Raw genomic sequence first — 25,452 nt, 5'->3', positions numbered from 1 at the left:
TATTTCCATGCTGCGGGGTGCCCCACAAGCCTGGGCAATTTCTCTAGCACCTACAGCCCCAGAATGTATGACTGTGGATGCATTTTTTGAGGCTTTGGGCCGCATTTATGACGAACCTGACAGGGTTCGCTTGGTGGAGGACATGGTGATGAGTGCACGTCAGGGTCGGCACTCTGCAGAGTGGTTTTGTTCCTAGTTTCGACGGTGGTCGGCCAAGATCTCCTGGGACTATGCTGCTCTCAGGGGGCTATTTCATAGGGGCCTGTCGGAATGCCTTCAGGACGCTCTGGCCCTGCACCCACCTCCTGATACTCTGGAGGAAGCTATGACCCAAGCGGTGCGAATGGATCGCTGGCTGAGAGCCAGAGGAGTGATGCATTCTGAAACTTCCTTATTCTCTGGAAGTAAATAGGTGGGGGCCAGTCCTGTGCCTATGGAAATTGGCGCCACCTCGATCAGAGAGAAAGAAAGGAGACACCGCTGTGAAAACCAAATGTGTTTCTATTGCGGGGAATCAGGACACTGGAGGAGAGACTGCTTGTCCTGTCCTACGACTTTCAAGCCGTCGGGAAACTACTAGGTCTGGGTAGTGACCAAGGAGGCTGCCCAGACCCTCAGGTACTTTTTTCCTCATGCTCAAAGTTTTTGCTGAAGGTTGAATTGGTAGTAGACAACTGTCGTTTTATTTCTACAGCCTTGGTGGACTGCGGTTCATCCCTTAACTTGATCAGTTCCAGTACCGTCTCCAGGATCAAGATAGGGACAGTCAGGTTGGAGACCCCTCTGAAAATCATGGCTATTGACTCTTCCCCTCTCACCCGTTCGGTGATTCGTTATGTTACCAACAATTTTGTTTTACATGTGGGTTCCAACCATGTCGAGGAGATGAGATGTTTTGTTATGGACAATCTGCCCGAAGGGCTGATATTGGGAATGCCGTGGCTCCAACGGCACAACCCAGTTATTGATAGGGAGAGAAAAGTAATCGTTAAATGGGGTCCAAATTGTATGGACTGCTCCTATAAATCTGTGTTCTATGTTTCACCCACAAAACCTGTCCCTGAGTCTTCTGTCTGTCTGGAGGGTATTCCGGAATACCTGAAGGAATTTGAGGACGTGTTCTCCGAAAGCGACGCCGAGGCATTACCCCCACATAGGTCGTTTGACTGCTCTATTGACCTAATCCCAGGGTCCAAATGCCCAAAGCCCGTTTAGTTAATTTATCAGGGCCTGAGCATCTGGCTATGAAAGATTATATAGCGGAAAGCCTCCGTAAGGGGCATATTAGACCTTCAGTTTCTCCGATAGCAGCAGGATTTTTCTTTGTCAAAAAGAAAGATGGTGGCCTGCGCCCCTGCCTCGACTTCCGAGAACTCAACAAGATTACCATCAAGAATGCATATCCCTTACCCTTGATCCCAGATTTGTGCAACAAACTCTCGGGGGCAAAATGGTTTTCCAAATTGGATCTCAGGGGGGCTTATAATTTGATAAGAATCAAAGAGGGGGATGAACGGAAAACGGCTTTCCTCACCACTGAAGGGTTATTTGAAAACCTAGTGATGCCGTTTGGCTTCGCTAACGTACCAGCAGTTTTTCAGATCTTCATCAATGTGATATTTGCAGACATGATTGGGCACTTTGTTGTCATTTACCTGGATGATATTTTGATCTACTCGACTGACAAACACTCTCATTTGGTATATGTGAAAACTGTTCTTCAGCGGCTCAGGGAATATCAATTGTTTGTCAAATTGGAAAAGAGTACATTTTTTGTCCAGGAGTTGACCTTTCTAGGACTCATTATTTCTCCACAGGGGTTTCGGATGGATCCCAAGAAGGTGCAGGCCATTGCAGAGTGGGTTCAACCCCAGGACCTAAAAGGGCTGCAGCACTTCTTGGGATTCGCTAATTATTATCGAAAATTTATCAAGGGTTTCTCACAGATAGTAAAGCCCCTCACCGACCTCACGTGTAAAGGGGCCAATATCAAAAATTGGTCTCTCCCGGCTAAACAATCCTTTTTGGTTTTGAAGAATTGTTTTATGTCTGCTCCGATACTGGTGCAACCTGACCCATCCTTGCCATTTGTTGTGGAAGTCGATGCTTCTGAGTTGGGGGTGGGGGCCGTTTTGTCTCAAGGGCCAGCTACTTTGACTAATCTTAGACCTTGTGCATTTTTCTCCAAAAAATTCTCTCCAGCAGAGAGAAATTACGATGTTGGGAATAGAGAGCTCCTAGCAATTAAGTTGCATTTGAAGAATGGAGGCATTTTTTGGAGGGGGCAGAGCATCCGATTACGGTTATCACGGATCACAAAAATCTGGAGTACATTAAGACAGCAAAAAGATTGACTCCCAGGCAGGCTCGGTGGTCACATTTTTTTTCTCGGTTTCAGTTTTCTATTACTTTCTGGCCTGGTTCTAAAAATGTAAAGGCAGATGCTCTATCACGAAGTTTTGAACCATTGTCTGCCCCCGATCCGCCATCATCCATTCTTCAACCCAGGGTGGTTATTGCAAAGCTATCGCCGGAGTTGGAGCGGGAGATTGTGGGGGCTCAATCTTTAGCTCCAAGATCCATACCGGCTCATAAATTGTTTGTACCACAGCATTTACGTTCTGATCTCTTATGAGAATTTCACGACTCTAAGTTGGGGGCTCCCCCAGGTATTGCAGCCACATGTGAGGCAGTAAAAAGACTTTTTTGGTGGCCATTAATGTCTGCAGAAATTAAGAATCATGTCACAGCCTGTGGGGTTTGCGCCCGTTCAAAGAGCTCTCATTGCCGGCCGGCCGGGGAATTGGTACCTTTGCCAATTCCTAGAAGACCTTGGACTCATCTGTCCATGGACTTCATCACCAATCTCCCTCTATCCCATGGTAACATGGTAGTTTGGGTAATTGTGGATAGATTTTCTAAAATGGCACACTTCATACCCATGGCCAAGTTACCGTCAGCTGAGGTTCTTTCAAAACATTTTCTTTCCCAAATCGTTCGTCTCCATGGTGTACCTACGAATATTGTTTCTGATAGGGGGACACAATTTGTAGCAAAATTCTGGCAGGCTTTTTGCAGGAAGTTGGGGATATCTCTATCTTTCTCCTCAGCTTACCACCCAGAGAGCAATGGACAAATGAAGCGCACCATTCAGTCCCTGGAACAGATCCTCCGATGTTTGACTTCGACATTGCAGGATGACTGGTGTGACGCGTTGCTGTTGGCGGAGTTCGCCTTTAACAACCAAATTAACCAATCCACGGGTAGGTCACCTTTTTTTTATTAATCTCGGATTAAACCCGCATTTTGGTGAGTTTTCACGCCTGGATTCAAACTGTCCAGGGGCCGAAGATTCGGTCAGCAGGATGAGTGAGCTTTGGTCAAAATTTCGAGAAAGCATTGGCAAGGCTCAAGAGAAATACAAGCACTTTTCTGATAGTAAGAGGGACCCGGGTCAGACTCTACATTGTGGGGATAAAGTATGGCTTTCGACACGAAACATAAGTTTGAAACTGCCTTCCGCCAAGTTGGGCCCCAAATTCATTGGTCCCTATGTGATAATCGAAGTGATTAACCCGGTGGCTTATCGCTTACTCCTCCCATCATCTCTGAAATTGCATAACATTTTCCATAGGTCCTTACTCAAACCTGTAGGTTCAGTGGTAGAGGAACCCTCATCGTTACCGCCTCCAGTATTGGTGGATGGTCACATGGAATTTGAAGTACAAAACATTATGCAGACTCGATGGGTTCACGGTTCACTGCAGTATCTCATCCATTGGAAGGGGTATGGTCCGGAGGATCGATCATGGGTACCAGCCAGGTTCATGCACGTGGACCGCCTGGTCAGAGCGTACCATGCTCGATATCCGGAGAGGCCTGGGGGTCCTGAGGCCCCCCGTTGAAGGAGGGGTACTGTCATGGTCTATTCAGAATGCTGGGCAGGCGGTGTGGGGGTTAATTGGTAAAGCCTCCTTCTGGGTCTGGGGAGGGTTTTTATAGCTTCAGGTGAGGACCCTCCCCTGTCATTTATACTCCTAGCTTGAGTGTGCCCGACCCTGCTCCTGGTACGATTGTTTGGTGTCTGATCTGGTTTGACCTCGGCTTACGTCTCTTGGATTCTGATTTTGTACTTGTGTGTCCATCCCGTGTATGACCCCTGGCTTTGTCCTGACCTCCCTGTGATCACCCCTCTGGTACTTCTGTCTCCATCCCGTGTGTGACCCTCTGCTACGCCTGACTATTCTCTGCCTCACGATTCGGTACCTCATTTGCCCGTAATGTGTATGACCTCCGTTTTGCCCGACTCTGAGTTTTCTACTATCTCTGAAAGCAGGACGCTAAGCCCCGCCCCCTTGCAGTCACAGGACCATAGGTCCTGTGCCTGCTTGCTAAAACTTCAGTGTTCAGGTCCTGTGCATCCGTACTTTCTGACTGTTCCTGTCCCCAGGGTCCCTACAGTGCGGGTGAGTCCCTGCTCAGCAGAGGCTGCACACCGGCGCTGTCAGGAGCCTGATAGGTATAAACTGCCTACAGTGCCTATTTAGGATATTCTTAAACATTTCCCATTTATTATCTGTACTCTTATTTTTGAGGACATTGTCCTAGTCAACCAGATTAAGGGCATTTCTAAGCTGGTGAAACTTTGCCTTCTTAAAGTTCAGTGTTTTTGTGACTCCCTGACAAGTCCCCCTAGCAAAAGACAAGTGAAACTGTACAATATTTTGGTCGCCATTTCCTAAATGCCAGACGACCTGCAGGTTTGTTATTCTGTCAGGTCTATTAGATAGTATTAGGTCTAAAAGTGCTGCTCCTCTGGTTGGATTCTGCACCAATTTTGAAAGATAATTTTTCTTGGTTATTAGCAGGAACCTGCTGCCTTTATGGGTTTCACATGACTCTGTTTCCCAGTTAATATCAGGGTAGTTAAAGTCCCCCATAACAAGGACCTCATTATTGGTTGCAGCTTCATTTATCTGCCTTAGTAGTAGACTTTCCATGATTTTTGTTATATTTTGGGGTTTGTAACAGACCCCAATGAGAATTTTGTTACTATTTTTCCTCTATGTATTTTGACCCATATGGACTCGACATCCTCATTTCCTTTGCTAATATCCTGCCTTAAAGTGGACTTTAGACAATACTTTACATAAAGACAAACCCCATCCTCCTCTCTGATATTATGATCCTTTCTAAACAGACTGCAACCCTATAAGTTAACTGCCCAGTCATATCTTTCATCTAACCATGTCTCAGTTATTTCCACTATGTCATAATTACCTGTAGATATTTCTGCTTTTAGTTCTTCCATCTTGTTTGTTAGACTTCTGGCGTTTGCAAGTATACAGTTTAGAGGATTTTGTCTTGTTACAATCTCCTCCTGTGGGTTGTTTTAGAATTTTTCTTACCTTCCTTCAGAGTATGTTGTCTTGGGTTTTCTTTGCCGAACCTCATATCCTTCATCAGTATATTTTCTGACTTCATGTTCGTGTCTGTTTTTCTTCTCGTTGACTCTTCATCTAGTTTAACGTCCTCCTGATGAGTGTAGCGAGTCATGTGGTGAATGTGTGTTTGTGTGTGTTGAGGTGTAGCTCGTCTCTGGTGAGGAGTCCGTTGTACAGGTAATTCATAGTGATGAGCGAGCACTAAAATGCTTAGGTGCGAGTTGCTAGGGTCGAGCAAATTGGAATACTCGGGTACTCGGATAGAACAAAGAGCCCAATGTAAGTCTATGGGAGACCTGAGCATTTTTACCATCATCCCCCCCGGGGGTCCTTTTAAGGTTTAAAAACGTCTGAAAATGATGGAAACACTGCTCCAATGACATGGGAAAATCATAGGAAATGCCCTTGGAAGCATTTCTGACTCCTAGGTCACAGCTCTAGACAATGTTGTCAGAGTTTCACGCCATTTTTACAGGAGCACCAAAAAAACTACAAAACGAAACCAAAATGGATTTTGCTGGGAAATATGTTAAGGAACATTCTTTTCAGGTTAATGACTTTTATCTAAGCCAAAATAATTATCCAAAACAAAAAGGTCCTCCACCACTTGGGCTATGTTTACAGACAGCTTATTTGAGGCAATTTGCAACTTTAGCATTGCTTTCAACCAATACAAATGCATTCATTGGGAAATGTCATTGTAACATTTAACAACCCTAGCTGGCCATGTGGTGTGTGACACATAAGCAGACACATCTTGTTTACAGGGGCCTCAGGCAGCATTAATCTTCTTAAAGGGCCATTCTTTTAACAGTGGGTCTCCTATGCTGTTATTGCCTATGCAGTGAGTGGATGGGCTGCCAAGAATTACAAGGCCCACCAATACCCCTTTCATGAGAGGTTCAGGAGGGCTTCCTGAAAAAATGTTGCATTGAATGCAAGACCTGGCCTGCCCCAAATTTACATGCACCCCAAAAAGCTTTTCAAGCCACGTGCTGGAAGGGCACAGGAAAATCCACTTCATATTATTTATTATGCACTCCCATAATCTTTTCTTATGCATTGACTGCAAGGCCTGCTCTGCTGCAAACTCATATGCACCCCAATAAGACTTTGAACCCAGACACTGGATGGGCACTGCAAAATCCACTTCACATTATTCATTTTGTACTCCCATTCTGTTTTCTTATGCATTGACTGAAAAGCCTGACCTGCTACCAAGTCATATGCACCCCAATAACCCCAATCCCCCATTGGAAGAAACATGGAGGAGGACCTCATAAAAAAATGTCCTATTACAAAGGCACGGGTCTCCTAGACTTGGAATGCCCATACACTAAGTGTATTGACTGGCAAACATTTTGCCCTGTGAGGTACACCTCAACCTTTTCAATAACAAGTATTTTACGACCAGCATAACCACCCACCCTTGTTAAGAAATCGACACTGGCTGTATAGCATGGAACACATTAACCCTGGTGATCTAGTGGCAGTGGATGATGAGATGTGGAGGAAGGCCTGATTAAAAAATATGCCCAATTTAAAGCAGTGGGTCTCCTAGACTTGTAATGCTCATACACTAAGTTTGAAAAGGCAAAATAGTGCTGTATGCAACTAGAGTGACAGACAGCAAAAAAAAATGGGATTTATGCCTAAAATGCCCAAATTTTTAGCAGACGGATGGATGACTCGTATCACAGATATACCACACTGTAAAATATGTGACCTGTATGTATTTTTGGGGGGGTTCAGCAAAGTGGTGTCAAAAAATTGTGTAGGACACTCAAAAAAATTCTACTCTACTGTACCACATAAAAATGATAGATTTCTCTGCGCACTCAAAAGTGATTTTTGGGACCCTTTAAAATTGCTGGATTTTCACACTATGCTGGGAATAGGATCTGGCTGTATTGTGCAGTGTCCAAAAGCAAATGGAGAAAAAAAGGCTCTGGATTTCTTTGCAATAAAATAAGCTCTATTAACCTGGAAAAAAAAAATTTCTTAGCCAATTAGACCTGGGGTTAGGTATATACAGTCAATATATCCTATAGGTAGCAGCAGCAGCAGAGAGTAGGGGAATGGACCCTCTTAATGTATGCAATGATATCAATATACACACATACTGTAAATCTCCAAATCTGACCCTATGTCAGCAGCAGCTCTCCCTACACTATATCAATCTTAACTAATTGCCCCCACTGATGCTAACTGCTTGCCTACGAGTACAGTCCAAGAGCTTAGACAGGCTCACACAACCTGCAGACAGAATGGTAAAGTATGTGCAACAGCCCTGGTATGGGGCTATTGCTTTCACTGTTACCCATCCCATGCAGTGTCCACAGCCAATGAATAACCACAGACAACATGTCTTGGGGATAACAGCTGCTTTACTTCAGCAGAATGGGAAGAAATAACATGGAGTAATGGTAACAGTTCACGTGGGGAATCCACGGCCAATACTGTTCAGGATCGAATTCTGACACAGATTTGAGGTTCTGGAGCTTTAAGAACCTGTATTAGTTAGGAGAAGTACTTGCAGGTAATAATAAGAGAGTTCAAAGTCTCTTGGTAGCATAAAGGCAGAAGAGGGAATATATAGCAATATTTACAGACCTGAAATCCCATATTCATTTTCTCAACTGGACACGGTACATGCAGAAATATACTTGAAGTAAATAACGGATAATTTGTGGCGAGGCGGGGAATCCTCAATTTCCTCAACACGCAGAGCAATAGGTTCTTCTGTACATATTTAGTGTGACCTAATGCTCTAGAAACATGCTTTAAACCAGACAGCAGGGATCCAGGGTTAAAATAAAGGTTGAAAGTCTTCAGCCATCTTGGCTGTAGAAGTCAGGGGAAGATCCAAGCCATTAGGCATGGCTGTGTAAGTCTTGAGATGAAGAGAAGGATGAACCTCCAGGCTCCAAGCCAGGAGGGGGTCAGGAGACCCCTCACATGAGGTCTGCTGTGGGTCACATCTTGATCCAGACACCTCAGGGAACCTTCCAGAACCCTATCTTGTCTCCACAGAGATTGGAGGTAGCTCCTCCCATTGAACCTTGGTGACAGGGTCACTGACCAATAGGATAACTCTCAATTCTTGTGTCAGACTCCACCACATTGTGAGAATAGTATATAAATCATGAATATATGAGTTTAGTGAGTAATGGATTCAATTAAACCATATAACAGTAAAAGGATAACTTAGGGGTGAGTTGAGGTGTACAAAAGCTAGTCACGGTCCAGGGTTACTTAAAGGGACATACACAGCCTGGAACGGGTCACTACATATCCACACTCACATACCATAACATATGTGATACTAGTGCACTGACGTGCGCATCTGAGAGCCTTTTATACACTAAGCTCCTCCCCAAACACTCACTCCCAGCCGGCCGTGACATCGCCCACAGGCCAATCCAGAGCTGCCACATCACCTGAGCATGTAACGCTCGACCACCAATGAGAAGACGCCACATCATGGACATGCTCAGTAAGGTGATCTCTGGACTTAGGCTCCAGCGCGCAGGACTGCACCTGCATATCACTGGCTCTCATAGACTTAGCTAAAGAGCCAGCAGCAACCAAGTGAGTACTATGAGGCTCAGCAAGACGCTGGGGCAGATGTCTGTGCTGAGAAGCAATCTGAGCAGCCGGACCTGAATGGGGAACCACAGCATCAGCCAATGCCTGGGATCTATCCCATGCAGTGGGAAAATCCCGATGCCTAACATTCTGTATGGATAGCTAATTGAATCCAGACACATTTTTAAATGCTTTTTTTGAAGTCTTGCATACTATCGAAATGTCACAGAAAGCAACTAATTCTCTATGGATGACTAATTGAATCCAGGCAAATTATTCAGCACTTTTTTTGAGTCTTATATAACACTGAAATGTCTCAGAAAGCACCAAATATTATATGGATGACTAATTGGATACAAACTCATTTTAAACTTTTTTTTGAATTTAACATTAAACTGAAATTTAACAGAAATCAACTAATACTGTATGGGTTACTAATTGAATCCTGACTTTTTTTTTACTTTTTAGAGTGTTATATATACCACTAAAATGTTGTAGAATTCACCCTATACCGCATGGATGACTAATTGATTACAGACAAATTTTTAAATGCTTTTGTGTTATGAATGAGTCACCGTAGGAGGCAAAAACAGAAATACTAGCAAAGTCCAGAAAACCAGAGAAGTTGTCAGCTATCGGATTGCAGACCCCTGAACCTAACAACAACAACTAGCAGTAGCCGTGGGGGATTCCTACAGTGCCCTAGACCCCTCGATCACAGCCAGAGAACTACATAGCCTAAAGACAGAAAGGGAAATCTAAACTGCCCCAGAGCAGACACCAAAGCATAAGGCAGCCCCCAAAATATAATGACGGTGAAGCAAGATGAAAAAACACTCACACAGATAGAAAGATAGGCTGAGCAAATGATGGGGCCCAAGCTAACTAAATAGGACAGGAAAGGAAAGCTGCTGTCTGCAATCCGCCAAAACCCTCTCAAAAACAAGATCCAACAGAATGATAGGGAAAAAAGCCCTGAAGACGCTAGGCTTCAAAAAGACTATATCAGTACTCAGGTATTTTCTGAAGACAGAGAAGAAAGGAATTCAGCTCACCCAGCAGGGAAAGGCAGAAATCCAAAAAAAAAGGCAAAACAAAGCCAAAACACAAATGCAAAAAGAAGATCAGAAAACTTAGCTTTTGAGGAGCAGGAATCAGACTGGTCTCCAAGAATCCCTCAGAGAAATCACCCGCAAGGCAGAAGGGCGTCGGCTGCCTTATATCCAGTCAGCAATTTCAGTCACCCAGTCATCATCATTCTGCTCAGGTGCTTTGTAATCAGCCTCACTACCTTCCTTCACCAGAAGAGGGAGTTCATCAGACCTCAATGGTGAAGGGGAAAATGAACTCACAACAGTACCTCCCCCTTGAGGAGGGGTCATCGAACCCTCATCCACGCCACCAGGGACATCAGGGTGAGCCCGATGAAAGGCACGAACCAATCTTTTGGCATGAATATCAGAGGCAGAGACCCAGGAATTATCCTCCTGACCATAACCCTTCCACTTAACCAAATACTGGAGTCTCCGTCTAGCCAGAAGGGAATCCAGTATCTTCTCTACCTCATATTCCATGTTACCTTCAACTAATACAGGGCCCAGAGGTGCCACCCCAGGAACAACTGGTTCAACAAACCTATTCAACAAGGACTTATGAAACACATTATGAATTTTAAATGTGACAGGAAGAGCCAAACGAAAAGAGACAGGATTAAGAATCTCAAAAATCTTGTAAGGTCCAATAAATCTATGCTTAAACTTAGGAGAAGCCACCTTCATAGCGATATTTTTTGATGATAACCAAACCATATCACCAACCTTAAACTGGGGACCAATGGTCCTATGTCGGTTGGAAAACCGCTGGGCTTTTTCCTGGGAGAGAGATAACTTATCCACCACTTGGTCCCAGATCTGGTGCATTCTCTCCACCACAGTGTCAACACCTGGGCAGGCAGAAGGCTCCACCTGCCCTGAAGAAAATCGAGGATGAAACCCAAAGTTAAAAAAAAAAAGGTGACATCAAAGTGGCAGAACTAGCTCTATTATTTAAAGCAAATTCGGCCAAGGGCAAAAATGAAACCCAATCATCCTGATCAGCGGAAATAAAACATCTCAAATACGACTCCAAGGTCTGGTTTGTTCTCTCCGTCTGCCCATTGGTCTGAGGGTGAAAAGCAGAGGAGAAGGACAACTGAATTCCCAGCTTGGAACAGAAAGTCCTCCAAAATCTAGACACAAACTGAACTCCTCTGTCAGATACAATGTTCTCAGGAATCCCGTGCAAGCGAACCACCTGTTGCAAAAACAGGGGCACCAACTCAGAGGAAGATGGCAACTTAGGGAGTGGTACGAGATGAACCATCTTAGAGAACCTATCACAAATCACCCAAATAACAGTCATTCTCTGAGAGACAGGCATATCAGAGATGAAATCCATTGAAATATGGGTCCATGGCCTCCTGGGGACCGGCAAAGGCATCAACAACCCACTAGAGCGAGAACAAGGTTTAGACCAGGAGCAAGTCCCACAGGACTGCACAAAATTCCTGACATCACGAGACAAGGCGGGCCACCAAAAAGACCGACTCACCAGATCTCTAGTACCAAAAATACCTGGATGACCAGCCAATGCAGAGCAATGAACTTCAGACATCACTCTCTTCCACTGGTCAGGAACATACAACTTTCCACTGGGACAATGCTCAGGTTTGTCCTCCTGGAACTCATCTAGAGCACGTCTCAAATCGGGCAAGATGGCAGAAAGAACTACCCCTTCACCTAAGATGGTAGCAGGCTTCATCACCACAGGAGAATCAGCAAAGAAGCTCCTAGCGAGGGCGTCTGCCTTGACATTCTTAGTGCCAGGAAGAAAAGAGACCACAAAATCAAAACGTGTAAAAAACAAGGCCCACCTAGCCTGTCTAGGGTTCAAGCGTTTGGCCGACTCCAGGTAAATCAAATTCTTGTGGTCAGTGAGGACCACGACTTGGTGTTTATCTCCCTCCAACCAATGTCTCCACTCCTCAAATCCCCATTTCATGGCTAACAGTTCCCGATTCCCCAAATCATAGTTACGTTCAGATAGAGAGAACTTTCGGGAAAAGAAAGCACAGGGATTCATTTTAGATGTTACAGGATCCTTTTGGGACAAAACAGCTCCTGCACCAATCTCAGAAGCGTCCACCTCTACCTGAAATGGGAGTGAGACATCAGGTTGCCGCAAAACCGGGGCATAAGTGTATCTTTGCTTCAGCTCCTGAAAGGAAGAAACAGCCTCCTGAGACCAATTCAACACATCAGCACCCTTCTTAGTCAGATCAGTCAATGGCTTGGCAATACTAGAAAATTTTGCTATAAATTTCCGATAAAAATTAGCAAAACCCAAAAACTTCTGGAGGGCCTTCAAAGAAGTGGGCTGAACCCAATCATAAATGGCCTGTACCTTGGCCGCGTCCATTTCAATAGTTGACGGAGACAAAATAAATCCCAAAAATGAAATCCTCTGTACCCCAAAAAGGCATTTCGATCCTTTGACATACAGGGAATTCTCCCTCAAGATCCGGAACACAGTCTGAACATGTTCCACGTGAGAATCCCAATCCTTACAGAAGATCAAAATATCATCCAGATAGATAATCAAAAACTTATCCACAAAGTCTCAGAAATTGTCGTTCATGAAGCACTGGAAGAGAGAAGGGGCATTAGTGAGCCCAAAAGGCATCACCAGGTACTCAAAATGTCCCTCCGGAGTATTAAACGCCATCTTCAATTCATCCCCATGCTTAATGCGAATAAGATTATACGCCCCCTGAGGTCAAGCTTGGTAAACCAGCAAGCACCTTTAACTCTGGAGAATAGATCCGAAATCAGGGGTAACGGATACTGATATTTAATAGTAATTTTGTTGAGGGCACGATAATCAATACAAGGCCTTAATGAACCATCCTTTTTGGCCACGAAAAAAAAACGTCACCTAAGGGTGTAGAGGATGGTCTAATATGACCCTTCTCCAACGCCTCCTTAATATGGGATCGCATAGCCTCGTGCTCGGGTACAGATAAATTCAAGAGCTGACCCTTGGGAAATTTACACCCCGGGCTCAGTTCAATTGCACAGTCATAACTCCTATGAGGAGGCAAAGACGCAGACTCATTCTCACTAAATACATAATAAAAGTCTGCCAAATAGTCAGGAACATCATGCGACTGAGGAGAGGTGGAAAAAACCGGAGCCTCACTAAGGGCACACTGACAACCCCAACTCACCACAAACACAGATTTCCAAAACTGGATTATGAATTTGCAACCAGGGAAACCCCAGAACAATGGTATCATGCAAATTATGCAACACCAAAAATCTGCAATTTTCTTGATGGTCTGGGGCGACCCGCATTACCACCTGGGTCCAAAACTGAGGTTTATTTTTCGCCGAAGGAGTAGCATCAATCCCCCTCAAAGGGATAGGCGTCCGCAGAGGTGTCATCGGAAATCCACATCGTTTAGCAAAATCCAAGTCCATTAGGTTCAGGGCTGCTCCCGAATCCACAAAAGCCTTGGCAGAAAATGTGGACAGGGAGCAGATCAGAGTAATTGCCAGAAGAAACTTAGGTTGAACACCACCCACAGAAAACATATGTGCAAAACATTTCTCTCGTTTAGGACAGACAAAAATAATATGCGAGGCATCTCCACAAAAAAAACACAGCTTATTACGCCTTCTGAACTCCTGACGTTGCTCCCTGGCAAAACTCTATCACATTGCATAGGTTCAGACACTTGTTCAACAGGTGGCAACACCTCTCGTGCAGTCCTGCGTTCACGTAAACGCCGATCAACCTGAATGGCTAATGACATAGAATCGTCAAGACCAGAGGGAACAGGAAATCCCACCATAGTATCTTTTACGGCTTCTGACAAACCTTTCCGAAAGAGAGCTGCCAAGGCATTATCATTCCAGGTAGTAAGGACCGCCCACTTTCGGAATTTTTGACAGTACAATTCTGCAGAATCTCGACCCTGGCTCAATGCCAACAGGGTCTTTTCAGCCTGATCAATAGCATTAGGTTCGTCATACAACAACCCCAAGGCTTGAAAAAATGCATTCACATTAGTCAGAATAGGATCATCTGGTTTCAAAGAAAACGCCCAATCCTGGGGATCGCCACGCAGCAAAGAGATGACAATTTTAACCTGCTGCGCGGAGCTCCCTGACGAGTTAGGCTTCAAGGCAAAAAATAATTTACAATTATTTTTGAAATTCAAAAATTTAGACCGATCCCCAAAAACCACATCAGGAGTAGGAATCCTTGGTTCAGCAGCATGTGAATGAGCAAGGTAGGTGGAAATTCCCCGCACTTCCGCAGCAAGCTGCTCCACACGATCAGACAATTGCTTTATCTCCATTGAGAGAAAAAAAATTCCCCCTACGGCCCCAGAGATATAGAGGAAAAAATATACACACTTTTTTTTTACAATTCTTTCCTGCTATTGAGTACCCTAGGATCTGCGGTATGGCGGGTGATTCTGTTATGAATGAGTCACCGTAGGAGGCAAAAACAGAAATACTAGCTAAGTCCAGAAAACCAGAGAAGTTGGCAGCTATCGGATGGCAGACCCCTGAACCTAACAACAACAACAACTAGCAGTAGCCGTGGGGGGTTCCTACGGTGCCCTAGACCCCTCGATCACAGCCGGAGAACTACATAGCCTAAAGACAGAAAGGGAAATCTAAACTGCCCCAGAGCAGACCCCAAAGCAATAGGCAGCCCCCAACATATAATGACAGTGAAGCAAGATGAAAAAACACTCACACAGATAGAAAGATAGGCTGAGCAAATGATGGGGCCCAAGCTAACTAAATAGGACAGGAAAGGAAAGCTGCTGTCTGCAATCCGCCAAAACCCTCTCAAAAACAAGAGCCAACAAACTGATAGGGAAAAAAGCCCTGAAGACGCTAGGCTTCAAAAAGACTATATCAGTACTCAGGTATTTTCTGAAGACAGAGCAAAAAGGAATTCAGCTCACCCAGCAGGGAAAGGCAGAAATGCAGAAAAACAAGGCAAAACAAAACCAAAACACAAATGCAAAAAGAAGATCAGAAAACTTAGCTTTTGAGGAGCAGGAATCAGACTGGTCTCCAAGAATTCCTCAGAGAAATCACCCGCAAGGCAGAAGGGCGTCGGCTGCCTTATATCCAGTCAGCAATTTCAGTCACCCAGTCATCATCATTCTGCTCAGGTGCTTTGTAATCAGCCTCACTACCTTCCTTCACCAGAAGAGGGAGTTCATCAGACCTCAATGGTGAAGGGGAAAATGAACTCACAACACTTTTGGGGGTCTTATATACCACCAAAATATAACAGAAATCACCTAATACTGAATATATGATTATTTGAATCCAGACACATTTTCACCCATATTTGGAGTCTTTATATACCACAGAAAAAAGTGTAATGATTGTTCACCCTGCTTGACCTATCTTGCATTTCTCCTTCCTGAGACAGAGAGGTCTACTAAAATGGTTATATAGCATTGCCATTGTGAAAATATGTTTGAAAATTTCCAACTAGACAATGCTAGTGGTAGTGGGCAAGCTTCCTTGCCCAAACAAGCTGGAGAAGTGAATTACACGCACAGCAGAGGCAGGGGTACAATGCAAAGGCTGGGGTCAATTTCCAGTGTTTAGTCACTGATGACCAGGTATTTTTGACAAGGAGAGAAAAGTTTTTAAAGATAGTTAACCAGTACCTTTCCGACAAAACCAGCATACTCCCTAATTCCTCTGTAACCTTGAGCTAAATGGTCTCAAAGCTGGACATCTGGCATGAGCTGTCCCTCTATGTCTTGAAGGTATTGTGCTGCCCTGCCACAAGAGTCTTGTCAGAGCAATTTTTAGTGCTGCATGGGGGTCATAACATACAAACGCTTTTACCTGTGAACAGAAAGTGCTGACAGGCTCATTGTGATAAAAATGAACAAAGCTCGGATTAGCCCCAACTTTTCCATACCAAGAGGGGACAGCTGCACAAAGTATTTTTTAATCTTCAATATATTAATGAGACCCTCCAGTTTTTACCTTCAAGGGTCTATGGATGACTGTATTACTCTCCTTATTAGTTTTCATGGATTAGCACTTTGTTCAGAGCCTTGACAAGTATAGGACAACCTCAACTACATTTTCTTAATATTTTAAAGCGGTCCATTAGTTGTTGTGTACAATGGTCTATGGATGAACCTACTTATAATTATTTCCTGTTTTTGCATTGCATGCAGAGCATTTATGAGTGAAGAAAGACCGTAATTATACTTTGTTCACAATGTTTGAATGAGGTACAACAGTTTGTTCCTTGAAGGATGACATTGCTTCTCTAATGGGCCGCATTAAAATATTAAGAAAATGTAGTTGATGTTGTCCTATACTTGTCAAGGCTCTGAACAAAGTGCTAATCCATGAAAACTAATAAGGAGAGTAATACAGTCATCCATAGACCCTTGAAGGTAAAAACTGGAGGGTCTCATTAATATATTGAAGATTAAAAAATACTTTGTGCAGCTGTCCCCTCTTGGTATGGAAAAGTTGGGGCTAATCCGAGCTTTGTTCATTTTTATCACAGTGAGCCTGTCAGCACTTTCTGTTCACAGGTAAAAGCGTTTGTCTGTTATGACCCCCATGCAGCACTAAAAATTGCTCTGACAAGACTCTTGTGGCAGGGCAGCACAATAACTTCAAGACATAGAGGGACAGCTCATGCCAGATGTCCAGCTTTGAGACCATTTAGCTCAAGGTTACAGAGGAATTAGGGAGTATGCTGGTTTTATCGGAAAGGTACTGGTTAACTATCTTTAAAAACTTTTCTCTCCTTGTCAAAAATACCTGGTCATCAGTGACTAAACACTGGAAATTGACCCCAGCCTTTGCATTGTACCCCTGCCTCTGCTGTGCGTGTAATTCACTTCTCCAGCTTGTTTGGGCAAGGAAGCTTGCCCACTACCACTAGCATTGTCTAGTTGGAAATTTTCAAACATATTTTCACAATGGCAATGCTATATAACCATTTTAGTAGACCTCTCTGTCTCAGGAAGGAGAAATGCAAGATAGGTCAAGCAGGGTGAACAATCATTACACTTATTTCTGTGGTATATAAAGACTCCAAATATGGGTGAAAATGTGTCTGGATTCAAATAATCATATATTCAGTATTAGGTGATTTCTGTTATATTTTGGTGGTATATAAGACCCCCAAAAGTGTTGTGAGTTCATTTTCCCCTTCACCATTGAGGTCTGATGAACTCCCTCTTCTGGTGAAGGAAGGTAGTGAGGCTGATTACAAAGCACCTGAGCAGAATGATGATGACTGGGTGACTGAAATTGCTGAATGGATATAAGGCAGCCGACGCCCTTCTGCCTTGCGGGTGATTTCTCTGAGGGATTCTTGGAGACCAGTCTGATTCCGGCTCCTCAAAAGCTAAGTTTTCTGATCTTCTTTTTGCATTTGTGTTTTGGTTTTGTTTTGCCTTGTTTTTCTGCATTTCTCAGTGGTTAGCGCTGCAGCCTTGCAGCGCTGGGGTCCTGGGTTCGAATCCCACCAAGGACAACATCTGCAAGGAGTTTGTATGTTCTCACCGTGTTTGCGTGGGTTTCCCCCGGGTACTCCGGTTTCCTCCCACACTTCAAAGACATACTCATAGGGAATTTAGATTGTGAGCCCCCATCGGGGACAGTGATGAAAATGTGTGCAAACTGTAAAGCGCTGCGGAATATGTTAGCGCTATATAAAAATAAAGATTATTATTACTATTATTATTGCTTGTAATTTTTGGCTTTGCACTTAGCAGAACTTTATGAATGTAGGAGTACCACAACTATACTTTATTCACAATATTTGAATGTAGTACTACAGTTTGTGCCTTAAAGAGTGTATTGATGACCCTGTTTGTGATTTTTGTCAGGCTCTGCACTTGCAGTTCACAGCCTTTATGAGTCTAGGAGTATCACTACATGAAAATTTGAGCAAAATGTGTATGAAACCCTCTTTTATGTCTATTACATGGTGTTTCTGAGTCCCTCTTCAATCAATTTCTTGGCAGTACTTGCTTTATTCATAAAGTACACTGAAATTTCCAATTTGTTAATAACAATTTTAAATTTTACTTTACTTAAATTCCGTTTTTTAAAATCCTTTTAAGTTTTTGCTTTATATAGTCATTATACAGCAAAGAATGCTTCTTAACATTTATTTTCCAGTAATCTCCAATTTCTCATCAAATTTCAATGTTTTATTGTTAGTATTTATTAAAGTGCATTAAAAGTGTTCTCAGTAGCGATCTGGGAGTCAAAAGATACTTCCAAAGGTCTTTCCTATGCTGTTCTCCTTCCATTCATCACTTTTTCCATCCATTTCAACATTTTCACTGCCCCCAACTTCCTTGTAGCGTCTGTTGGATAAATGCTTGGATTTCCTATTGACTCCCATTATTCTGGTTTTTCAAAACAAGCATCCAAGCATTAGGAACTGTTCGGTTTGAGTAGCGAGCATCCAAGCATTTTAGTTCTTGCTCATCTCTAAAGGTATCAAGTCCTCATCCAAATTTAAAAAAAAAAATTCCCGACAAATTCAGGCATGTACCATGCCAAAAAGGTTCACGATTTATGTAACCGCTTTCAAAAGTGGGTTTACCTGTCTTGTTTCAGGCACTTCCAGGTTGTATTTTTATTTTACCATCCGTAATGCTGTTATTGATTGCATTGACTTTGAATCCTGCTTTATAAATAAAAAACCAAAGTAAAATTATTGAAATACTGTCACACATGTGCATTTACTTTATACAGTGGAGAAAAAAAGTATTTAGTCAGTCAGCAATAGTGCAAGTTCCACCACTTAAAAAGATGAGAGGCGTCTGTAATTTACATCATAGGTAGACCTCAACTATGGGAGACAAACTGAGAAAAAAAAATCCAGAAAATCACATTGTCTGTTTTTTTTCATTTTATTTGCATATTATGGTGGAAAATAAGTATTTGGTCAGAAACAAAATTTCATCTCAATACTTTGTGATATATCCTTTGTTGGCAATGACAGAGGTCAAACGTTTTCTGTAAGTCTTCACAAGGTTGCCACACACTGTTGTTGGTATGTTGGCCCATTCCTCCATGCAGATCTCCTCTAGAGCAGTGATGTTTTTGGCTTTTCGCTTGGCAACACGGACTTTCAACTCCCTCCAAAGGTTTTCTATAGGGTTGAGATCTGGAGACTGGCTAGGCCACTCCAGGACCTTGAAATGCTTCTTACGAAGCCACTCCTTCGTTGCCCTGGCGGTGTGCTTTGGATCATTGTCATGTTGAAAGACCCAGCCACGTTTCATCTTCAATGCCCTTGCTGATGGAAGGAGGTTTGCACTCAAAATCTCACGATACATGGCCCCATTCATTCTTTCATGTACCCGGATCAGTCGTCCTGGCCCCTTTGCAGAGAAACAGCCCCAAAGCATGATGGTTCCACCACCATGCTTTACAGTAGGTATGGTGTTTGATGGATGCAACTCAGTATTCTTTTTCCTCCAAACACGACAATTTGTGTTTCTACCAAACAGTTCCAGTTTGGTTTCATCAGACCATAGGACATTCTCCCAAAACTCCTCTGGATCATCCAAATGCTCTCTAGCAAACTTCAGATGGGCCCGGACATGTACAGGCTTAAGCAGTGGGACACGTCTGGCACTGCAGGATCTGAGTCCATGGTGGCGTAGTGTGTTACTTATGGTAGGCCTTGTTACATTGGTCCCAGCTCTCTGCAGTTCATTCACTAGGTCCCCCCGCGTAGTTCTGGGATTTTTGCTCACCGTTCTTGTGATCATTCTGACCCCACGGGGTGGGATTTTGCGTGGAGCACCAGATCGAGGGAGATTATCAGTGGTCTTGTATGTCTTCCATTTTCTAATTATTGCTCCCACAGTTGATTTCTTCACTCCAAGCTGGTTGGCTATTGCAGATTCAGTCTTCCCAGCCTGGTGCAGGGCTACAATTTTGTTTCTGGTGTCCTTTGACAGCTCTTTGGTCTTCACCATAGTGGAGTTTGGAGTCAGACTGTTTGAGGGTGTGCACAGGTGTCTTTTTATACTGATAACAAGTTTAAACAGGTGCCATTACTACAGGTAATGAGTGGAGGAAAGAGGAGACTCTTAAAGAAGAAGTTACAGGTCTGTGAGAGCCAGAAATCTTGATTGCTTGTTTCTGACCAAATACTTATTTTCCACCATAATATGCAAATAAAATGAAAAAAAAACAGACAATGTGATTTTCTGGATTTTTTTTTCTCAGTTTGTCTCCCATAGTCGAGGTCTACCTATGATGTAAATTACAGACGCCTCTCATCTTTTTAAGTGGTGGAACTTGCACTATTGCTGACTGACTAAATACTTTTTTTCCCCACTGTACATACATACTATATACATGCATACAACAAAATGCGTTTAGCACCATGGCATGAATTGCATTTTCTGCCATTTCTATAATATTGAAAAAGGTGAGACCAATGTGGACTTGCTAAACAGATGCTGTAGGCTACTCTAATATTGAATACACAGTTGTTGCTTTATGCCATGTTTATAGTTGTATAAAATATATAGTATATGCATTAGGGTACCGTTACACCTAGCGATGGACCAGCGATCCCGACTAGCGATATGATGCGGTCAGGATCGCTGGTGCATCGCTAGGTGGTCGCTAGTGAGCTGCCACACAGGCAGATCTCACCAGCGACATCTCTGGGGACGGGGATCGCTACTTACCTGTCAGACGTGGCGATCCTGCGTCCTCCCGCCCGGCTCCACGCTCGTCGTTCGTCTCTCCACAGGAAGCGTCGCAGGAAGCTGATGACGAGAAGCGGTCCAGGACGTTCTTACGCAATCAGCGATAACCAGCGGGGGAGCCGGTCGTAGGTAAGTATCACACACAGAGATATCGCTAGCAATCCACTATAACGTCACAAGTTATAGCGATATTGCTAGCGATATCGCTTAGTGTGACAGTACCTTGATGGCAAAGATGTCATGGGCTTTATCAGAGCTGGAAGTCCTGGCATAGCATGAAGAAGCCCTGGGATTCAGCTCTCATTGGCAGTGAAAAAAACATGCACCGAGTAACTAATGCAGGATGGTGAAGACAAGAGGACCCATGAGAAGAGTAAATATTTTTAATAACTTTTTTGCATCTTACGCTTTTTATGCTCAGGAGTCTGGAAAATCCTAGGAATATCAGTGAGAATAGGTGGTTTACAACTTTGCCTGATAAGTTCAGGTACATCGCTAAGTGTGACAGTACCTTTACATGTAAGTTCACAATGCCATGAAATAGCGACATGTACCATGATTTTGTGAAAAAAGGGAAATGTCCAGCTTCCAATAAAATCCATATTTTATTTGAAACATAACGCAGAGAAATCATGTATCATTACTAGTGTGCAATTTCTATATTCAATTAACGTGGTTTTCTTGTAATAATTTTGCTTTTTTCAATTGTTCCTTTTTGCTTGATTAACATATGTTGGTTTGTGCATTCATATTAATTTTTGTCTGTTCATTTATCATTTCTGATAATTTTAATCAAATTCATGCGACACATGTGTCATACCGCTGTTCATTGGCTAAAAATGTGTATAAAACACGTTTGGGTCTTTACGACAATCAGCTTTTGAAAAAGAACACAGGTCTAGTGTTCGAAATGCGTTGCCTATGGATCATTCATGTGAATTGCTGCCATGAATTTTTGCTATTTATACAAATAAAATATGGATTTTATTGGAAAATGGACATTTCCCTTTTTTCACTATTTTTTGCATGCTAGACTACGTGTTTCCGTGCTCAGGTAGAAATGACCTGGAACCCACCGCTGAGGGAGAGGCCCCTGAGAGTCCAGCAGAAAAATTTCATCATCACCTGTAACTGCGTAGCCAGAGAATTTTATGTCAATCAGCAAATATATGTCCGTCCGAGAAGCAAAGGAGCCATGTCCACAGCTCGTGCTGGTCAGCAGCGAGGATCTGGCGCACTATATGGAGATGTCCTACAGGGTCACAGATCTGTTGGAGGAGTTCAGTCTGCAGGTGGAGCGGCTTGGCTTCAATGAGAAGTTCATTGACATCACAGAACTGGTGAAAGAGAGGCTGCAAGACCCCTATGGGGACAGAGTGATGGAGGTGTCTGGTCACATGTACGATGACCAAGCTGTAGACCCCAGTGATTGGACTCGCCAACGTTATATCATGGGCTCTCATGTAGCAGACGACATCTGGGCGGCGGTGCACAGCAGGTTGAGGATGATGGGCTGTGCCGGGATCGCATCTAATAAACTTCTCTCCAAACTCGTTTCTGGGACTTTCAAGCTGAATCAACAAATTGTACTCCTTCCTGAGAACTGTGGCCATTTAATCAATGGCCTCAATCATGTCCATAAGATTCCAGGAATTGGACATAAAACCCCTCAGCACTTGGAAATTTTGGGGCTAAGCAGCATCATTTCTCTGCATTCTTGCTCAGTCGCAGTCCTGGAGAAGGCGTTGGAAGCCATACTTGCTAATCGTATCCAGGCACTCAGCAGAGGAGAGGACAGTTTACCGGTCACATCATCTGAACCTCCGCAGTCCCTTAATGAAGAAGATTCATTCAAGAAATGCTGTTCAGTGTCCGATGTAAAAACTAAACTGGACCAACTGCTGCGACTTACTGCTTCAACTGTTTGCAGACGGCTGGAGTGCCCACACCCTGCAATTGCCCACTTGCCAGTTTGTGCCACCCAAGAAATATTTAAAGAGAAATGAATATTCACTGCATTGGCAGTGAGTATTCATCTCTCTTGAGGCCCCTTTACATTTAGCGATGCACTAGCGATCCCGACCACGATATGACCCGGTCAGGATCGCTGGTGCATTGCTAAATGGTCGCTAGTGAGCTGCCAAACAGGCAGATCTCACTAGCAATGCAGCAGCGGTCGGCAGTTGTACTCACCTTTCAGACGCGGAGAGGGTGTCTGTTTTCCTCCTGCATTCATGGCTCGCTCGTCGACGCCAGCAGGAAGCCGACGACGAGAAGTGGACCAGGCCGATCTCGCGCGATCAGCGATAGCCAGTGGGGGAGCCGGTTGGAGGTATCACATGTAGCAATATCGCTAGCAATATCGCTGCTTCGTCACAAAATCGGTGACGCTTTAGCGATATTGCTAGCGATATCGCTATGTGTAAAGCCCCCTTTAGAGCGCGCACAGTTTCAGCTGCAGCCGCCGGCTTCCAGCAGCTGCTGGGCTATCATGAGTGCCTGATCATTAAGGTAATGAATATTTACCTCTCTCAAATCCCATAGAAACAGGAAGATGCTGCGAGGGCAAGCATGAAAGGTAAGTAGGATTTTTTTTAATGCTTTTCTCATGGAGGCCATACATACAATGATCGGGATGAGGAACCAAGCATACCAGCATAGGGATGAGGAACCATGCATGCAAGGATGGGGATAAGGAGCCATGCATACCAAGACAGGGATGATGAGCCATGCACAAAAGGGATGGGGATAAAGAACCATGCAAACAAGAATGGGCATAAGGAGCCATACAGACAAGGATGGGGATAAGGAGCCATGCAGACAAGGATGGGGATAAGGAGCCATGCAGACAAGGATGGGGATAAGGAGCCATGCAGACAAGGATGGGGATAAGGAGCCATGCAGACAAGGATGGGGATAAGGAGCCATGCAGGCAGGGATGGGAATAAGGAGCCATGCAGACAGGGATGTTAATAAGGAGCCATGCATACCAGGATAGGGATGAGGAGCCATGCATACCAGGACAGGGATGAGCCGCCATTCAGACAAGGATGGGGATAAGTAGCCATGCATACAAAGATGGGGATGAGGAGCCAACATACCAGGATAATAATAATAGTAATAATACATTTTATTTCTATAGCGCCGACATATTCTGCAGCACTTTACATTTCAGAGGGGACTTGTACAGACAATAGACATTACAGCATAACAATAATCACATAGATCATAACAGATACCAAGAGGAATGAGGGCCCTGCTCGCCAGCTTACAATCTGTGAGGAAAAAAGGGAGACACGAAAGGTGGGTGGTAACAGTTGCCCTGATTGTATGGACCAGCCATAATGTTAAGTATTGTTAAGGATAGGGATAAGTCACCATGCATACAAGGATAGGGATGAGGAGCCATGCATACCAGGACAGGGATGAGGAGCCATGCAGACTAGGATGGGGATAAGGAGCCATGCAGACAAGGAGCCATGCAGACAAGGATGGGGGTAAGGAATCATACATACAAGGATAGGGATGAGGAGCCAGCATACCAGGATAGGGATGAAGAACCATGCAGACAAGGATGGGGATAAGGAGCCATGCAGACAAGGATGGGGATAAGGAACCATGGATACCATAATAGGGATTAGGGGACAATGCATACTGGCTTATACTCGAGTCTCACCGAGTATACCCGGTGATCTCACCGAGGTCACCACAGTTCAGACTGGCTGGGAACGGAGCCTCAGTGACATCACCACTAGTCACTAATACTGAGCTCACAACCGCTCAGTAACTAGTGGTTCTCAGCCTTGACAGTCATCTTGGTACTGTCCAGGTTGAAAACTGTTTATCCCCCAGACATGGTTTACGGCATGGGACAGAACTACAGACAGGTATGATATATTGTTGTTTTATTATTTTAGTTTTATTACAAGAGATTGAGGGCTTCTGTGGCATTAGACGAGGTTGTAAGTATGGTTTAATTAAGATTATTAAAGGAGTCTGTGTCATTCTTTCAATTAAAAGACTTTATTCTGGGTGTCTGTTTTTTTAGTGTGACTATGGGGTTAGTAATGGGGGTGTCATATTGATGCCTCTCCATTACTAACCTTGGGGCTTGAAGTCACCTGGCAATACAAAGGTCACACCAACCCCCAACTATCAACCCACTTGCCACCGCTACAGGGCAAGTGGGTAGAGCCAGGCAAAGTGAAAGAATTGGCGCATTTAATAGATGTGCATTTTCTGTGTAGCTGCTGACTGCTATTTTTAGGCTGGGGGCCAATATCCATGGCTCCTTACAAGCCTGAGTATACCAGCTCCCAGTTATCTGCTTTAGCAAGGCTTGTTGTCAAAAATAGGAGGGACCCCTTAATATTTTTTTTAAACTATTTATTTAAATAATTTAAAAAAACAGCATGGGGACCCCTTTGTTCTTGATAACTAGCCTTGCTGAAGATGACAGCTGTGGGTTGCAGTCCCCAGCTGTGAGTTTTGCTGGCTGGTTAGTAAAAATACAGGGGGACCATGCCGTTTTTTTTTTTTAATTATCTATTTACAATGCAGGAGCGGCTGATGAACACTCCTATCAGCTGCTGCTGCTCTTACTGTAATTAGTGG

At 43.9% G+C, this 25,452-nt stretch overlaps 1 protein-coding gene and 1 pseudogene across 1 annotated transcript in view; both read left to right on the top strand.

Annotated features, from left to right (window-relative positions):
- GRIN2D (glutamate ionotropic receptor NMDA type subunit 2D) overlaps positions 1-25,452 on the top strand; it is a 699,139-nt gene that overhangs the window by 414,677 nt on the left and 259,010 nt on the right. The gene's annotated exons all lie outside the window — the stretch shown is intronic.
- LOC141085675 (DNA polymerase iota-like) lies at positions 1,563-24,867 on the top strand (annotated as a pseudogene).

This window comes from Dendrobates tinctorius, unplaced genomic scaffold (genome assembly GCF_039654945.1).
Source record: "Dendrobates tinctorius isolate UK_male_01 unplaced genomic scaffold, ASM3965494v1 ptg000028l, whole genome shotgun sequence".
NCBI classification, from domain to species: domain Eukaryota; kingdom Metazoa; phylum Chordata; class Amphibia; order Anura; family Dendrobatidae; genus Dendrobates; species Dendrobates tinctorius.
This window is presented reverse-complemented; position numbering and strand designations above follow the sequence as displayed.